Consider the following 6,000-nt stretch of genomic DNA (forward strand, 5'->3'; position numbering starts at 1 on the left):
CCAGAAAACCGTCCTCTGACCTTCACAGGTACCCGCTGGCACACACCGCCACATTCACCCCCACACCAATCACATACACAATCATATAAACCATTAAAAGTCAATTTAAGACTGTAACATTTTCTGAAGAGTTTTAAATCAGTAATTTCATTTAATATTACTTGTAACCACCTTGGAAAAACAAGGTAGGTATTATTAATTCCAGTTATTACAAAACTAAAGTTAAGCCTCACTAAATTTAAGCAGTTGGCCTGCGATCATATTTTTAGCAGTGGGTCTAAATCAGGTCACCTGACTCCAAGATCAATAGAAAGGAAAGAGACACCAGAAACAGTGGCGGCTTTAGGACAGGAAGGTCGAGAGTAAAGGAAAACAGAAGGTAGAGATTCTGAAACTAGCTTGGGATATATTTATAGCTAAGATCTCAGGACGGCTGGAGGGCCTTTTTGCAATTTTTAATCGGTCATATCAACTACCAACAAATAATTCAAGAGTACAAATTCCCTTGCATGTAGAGAACCTCAAGTTAGTTTCCTGCTGCAGGAGTGTAGGAAGGTGTCAGGAACCTGGCCGTGATTAACTATTCACCACTGAGGAGCAGCCTCCAGTGTGTGAATTACACTGTCAGCAACCCGCCAGGCCTTAGGGTACATTTACAATAATAGCACTCAATCTAACCCATGCTAGTAATTAGCCAGGAGCGTGTCATCAAGTCACAAGTCCTCCAACTGGTGAAGACAGGTGGACCCACAGAGAGCACCATGAAAGCCCTCAAGCTCCAATGTGATGGCACCCCAAGAGGAGGACGCTCCCTGTGTTTGTTTCATCTTTGCCTCCGGGGTGAACCTGAGTCATTCAGGACAATGCCCCGTAATATTCTTTTCCCGGACAGGGGAATGTATCTGTTTATAGGCCACGGTATATAATGTCTAAAATGGTCTCTAACTAACCAACTCCTAACTCTAAGAGCTGAGTTTCTGCAATGCATCACATGCATGGCTGGTGTACACTACCCAGGGTTGCCCGTCTCGTTGGTATTGGGGTATCTGTACTGGCCTGCTCTTGGGGTTCTCACAGGATACAAGTGCTCAGCTGCAGCCACTAAGAGCACCTGTCTTGAAAGCAAAACAAACGAACAAAAATCTCTTGTACACCCCTTAAAGTGTGGCCGTCCTTAGAAAGAAATGTCATGGTAGGCTGGCAGGAATGTGTCTTATTTTCAAGCACTTTTTACTGCCTCCTTTCAACTAGGCCACATCAAGACTCCTCATTTATCCTGATGGTGGTTGCCCTCACAGCCCCAAAACTGGTGTTCTTCCCCGCCCCAGCCCCTTGGATTCTGCACTCAGCTAATTATAAATTAATGTTCTAGAATGAAAATCTTACTGAAGTCTGTGCATGCTTTTGCAAAGGTTCTAAAAAGAGGCCCAGTATGGGGCTGTAGCTCATTGGTAGATCATCTGCCCACCATACACAAGACCCTGTGCTTCATCCCTAACACGGAAAAATAACATGGATGTGTACCCCACTTTATTTCTCTAGCTTACTTCCCTGGTCTCCTCCTCGAGGTCTGTATTCCTGCTGCTCCCAGAATGTAACTTGCCTTTTCTGTACTGCTGAACCAACTTTGAACACCAGTACCTCTTGGGAAATGTCGTAGACATTCTAGACATTTCCCAAGACTTCTGGGGGTGGGGAGGGGCTATGTACTGAACTAAGGGCTTCAAACACACTAATTAGGCAAATGATCTACCATTGACCTACATGATTGGAATTATTTTTATTTTCCTTTTTGTTTTTTGTTTCTTTTATTTTTGTGGTTTTGTTTTGTTTCTGTTTTGGAGACAGGGTTTCTCTGTGTAGCTCTGGCTGTCCTGGAACTTGCTCTGTAGATCAGGCTGGGCTCGAACTCACACAGATCCCTGTGCCTCTGCCTCCAGGGTGCTGGGATTAAAGGCGTGCCCAGCTCCGTTCTCCTTTTAAGTATTTATTTCTTTAAACTAAGGTTTTACATAAGCTTTTTCAAAAAGTATTTAGAAAGCATGTCAATTAGAATAAGCTTAATGTTTCCTTTTTCCAAAGCCCATTTCGGGAATGCTCCCTGTATTCACTACGTGTTGTCACTGTAAGGAAAACAAAGCCTGACAGTAACAGCTTACAGGAGGAAGGACTTACTTTGGCTTTCCATTTCAAAGGATTTAGGTTCATCCTGCTGGAGAAGGATGATGGATCAAAGAACTCCCTCTGCGGTAATGGGAGTCCCAGGCGGTAACTGCTCCCACAAATCAGAACCAATGGCTAACATCACCTTCACAGTCCACCCCTAGACGCTGTAGGACCCAGCCATGACAAGCTCAATAGAAGCCGGAATCTCGGTACTTTACACTAAAGCAATACCTGTTCAGAAAGACCACCCGGCAACAAGAGAAATTCCAACCATTGTAGATAGGATCACCGGCCAACACACACCCATCGCTTTTCACCAGGACACCCCTAGACAAATGTCAGCCAATCAGGAGTCCTGAATCTCGGAAATCCCTCACCCCCACCTCTGCTACTATAAAAACCCCACCCCAGACCGTGACAACAGTTGGACACACTGAGAGTCCGAGACCAAACCTTAATAAGAATAGGGTTCTGGCCGGGCGGTGGTGGTGGCGCACGCCTTTAATCCCAGCACTCGGGAGGCAGAGGCCGGCGGATCTCTGTGAGTTCGAGACCAGCCTGGTCTACAAGAGCTAGTTCCAGGACAGGCTCCAAAAACCATAGGGTTCTGTCTCCTAGATGGTTTGGGGGTTACTCCGTAATCTGGGCAAAACAGTCACCTCCTTCCATCACTGAGGCCACGCCTCCTAAAGGCTCCACAACCTCCCAAAACAGCATCATCAGCCGAGAACCAAATGTGCAGACATGAACCTGGGGGGAGAAGGCGTTTGGTGTAAAATGATGAAAGCTGAGTGATATGCTACGTTTCTTGGGAAAACCAACTCTATATAACTATAAAAGCACTTAAATATAGGCTGGGAAGGTTTTTGTACAATGCCAAATTTATACATACATGTAACATGGACCAAATTATAACCTTTTCCTCTTCTTTCCTAGATATAATCCTAAGGAGGGGTTTGTGAATGTTGTTTATAAGAACAAACTTGGTGGGCTGGAGAGATGGCTCAGAGGTTAAGAGCATTGCCTGCTCTTCCAAAGGTCCTGAGTTCAATTCCCAGCAACCACATGGTGGCTCACAACCATCTGTAATGGGGTCTGGTGTTTTCTTCTGGCCGGCAGGCAGACACACAAACAGAATATTGTATACATAATAAATAAATAAATTAAAAAAAAAAAAGGAACAAACTTGGCAACTGCTTTACTTTGGTCCTTGAAGAATACAAAGTGAGCAATAACACAGTAACAATGGAGTCTTTGATTCACTATTAGACACTGCCATCTAGCAGGAAAGCAGATGAGTTATTACAATTTCAGAATTTTAACACACCTTATTGGTCATCTGATGCACTGCCTTTGGCTTAGAGGCAAGAGAGGGGTTCTGGATTTCTATTTTGTTTTTTCCTTTTCTTTTCTAAGACAGCATCTGGCTACATAGCCTGGGCTGGCCTCTAAATCGCTTTCTCCCACCTTGGAATCCAGAATGAGCGTAAGAGACACAGGAAACAAGAAACAAAAGGAGGACACTGCTGCTCCTGGGTATGGTGGAGGAGAAGGTTTACTGTCAATAAGAGGAAGCATAGTCAGAGGCAGGGACATCTGAGAGTCCAGAATGGACCTGGCTAGCAGACTGAGCCACGTGGGGAGTGAGAGGAGGAGAGAGGGGAGAGACAGGAGACCAAGAGGCCAAGAGGGCTGTCATTGACAAAATGGCTGAGTTATATGAGAAAAAGGGGCTGGAGGAGGGTAGCCTAGACCAGTCCCGGGGCTGGAGAAGTTTAGGGTAGGGGTAGGATATACTAGCCAGATGAATTCTGTAACAGGTTGGGACTGAGGGATGCTGGGAGAGTCTGGTAGGCCACCAGCATATGCTTTGATGTGTTCATGGACACCTCAGGCGATTGAGCACAACAAGAGTCTCGGAAAGCATTTGAGAGACAGGTAGGTATAAGACAGAGACCACGGTGCTGCCTGTATTGGGGGATGGAAACTCGAGTGTTCAAACACTTGAGCTGTTTATTCAAGTCAGACATCAATCCTGGCCCTGCCTGCAAGAACTCCATCTGAGAGTATGATGGGCCAGAGATGCAAGACTAGAGTTTGTGGTAGGACATCTCTGGCCCAAGCTTGTGCGGGGTGCGGCACTTCATCCGAGAGAAAAGAAGCTACATTTGAAGACATTAAGGTCCTGAACAGGTTCTGCATCTTATGATACGACATGAGTCTCATATTGAGAGCCCTAGCTGGGTACAAACGCCCTGAAAAACAACTTGTGTGTAGATAAAGCCAGCTTCTGCAGAGACTCTTCCAAAGAATATACTAAATGCACAAAGTTTCCACCTCAGGAAAGGCAAAACTGCTACTCGCTGGGCACAAGATTCTATCAACAAGTGTTTCTCGATGAGCACCCGGGTACCAGGGAGCAGTTCTCAAGACAGCGCGCGGGGGGGGGGGGGGGGGGGGCAGTGAGACTTTTTTTCCTGGGGCCTTGCAAAGAAAGCTGGGCTGCCGCCCGGCCCCACCAAAAAGAGCACTAAATCATACCCTCGGGACACCATGCTCCTCCTCCCTGCTCCCCGAACCCAAGGCTCCGGTGCTTTCAGAGGCCAGATCAGCTCGCACCCCGTTTCTGACTAGAAAAGCGGCACCAGGGTTTCTAGGCTCTCCCAGTAGACATGGGTTCTTTGCCAGGGCCCAGCAAATTGTCTTCTCTTACACTCCGCTTCCGCGCAGAGCAGCGATATCCTTCAGCCCTTCAGTTAGCTCCAACAGGCGCCCCAGTCTCCGCCAGCCCAGAAGACTCACCTTAGGCTTTCGAAAATCAAAACAAGTCCCCATCAATGTACTTCAACCAGCCTCTGGGGTGCGCGACGCTCGGTGCACCCCAGGGTCCTCATTTTCTATCTAGGCTCCAGAGCTCTCCCGAAGACCCGGAAAGATGGAATGGCAGGCGCAGCTTCAGGATCATCCCGCCCCAGTTAGCCTACAGAATCCAGGATCCACGTTTTCATGAATGCTGTGTTTAAAAACTCCCGGTCTCTACTTCAAAAAACTTTGGACCGCCCCCTCACGCGTACCTCAAGGCCGAAGGCTCAAGAACCCCTCAGGTCCTGAAAAGTTTGGAAAGTTCTCTATAAAAGTCCCCTGGAGCTGCTCTTCCAGAGAACCGGGTTCAATTCCCAGCATCTACATGGCAGCTCACAACTGTCTCTAACTCCAGGATCCAACACCTCACCCACACATACATGTAGACAAAATTCCGATGCACACAAAATAAAAATAAATTATATATATATATATTTTTAAAAAGCTTCTCAAGAAAGGAAGACTCTTGAGACATGTAGGGAGATGGGGAGAGGAGGGTAAGTGAGACGGGAAGAGGGAAACCAGGTGCAGCAGCCAGGAAGCCCAAAGGTACAAAGAGAGTGGCCACCCAAATGTTTGGATTATATTGGGAAGGGCAGCCCTCGGCTAGAGAAGTTTAGCGTAGGTAGTGGGGTAAGTCATTTAGGAGGGCCCAGTAACAGGGACTGAGGGATTGCCTGGAGAGCATCGCTGCCAGGTCCTCTCTGATGTGTAAAACCTAACACTTTTAAAGTCTCAGGAAACTGCCCTCACTCTCTCAGAGGACAGAAACACAAAGTCAACTTTCTTTTTTTTTTAATATTTATTTTATTATGTATACAGTATTCTGTCTGTGTGTATGCTTGCAGGTCAGAAGAGCGCACCAGACCCCACTACAGATGGTTGTGAGCCACCATGTGGTTGCTGGGAATTGAACTCAGGACCTTTGGAAGAGCAGGCAATGCTCTTAACCTCTGAGCCATCTCTCCGGCC

General features: G+C 46.8%; 1 protein-coding gene across 1 annotated transcript in view; it reads right to left on the reverse strand.

Annotated features, from left to right (window-relative positions):
- The window catches only part of Fut10 (fucosyltransferase 10), a 59,567-nt gene extending 54,479 nt beyond the window's left edge, over window positions 1-5,088 (reverse strand). The window contains exon 1 of the mRNA XM_057752716.1: window positions 4,969-5,088. The gene's annotated coding sequence lies outside the window, so the exon portion shown is untranslated. The remainder of the gene's footprint in view (window positions 1-4,968) is intronic.
- Between the last annotated feature and the right edge of the window lie 912 nt (window positions 5,089-6,000).

Source organism: Chionomys nivalis, chromosome 20 (assembly GCF_950005125.1).
Source record: "Chionomys nivalis chromosome 20, mChiNiv1.1, whole genome shotgun sequence".
NCBI lineage: Eukaryota > Metazoa > Chordata > Mammalia > Rodentia > Cricetidae > Chionomys > Chionomys nivalis.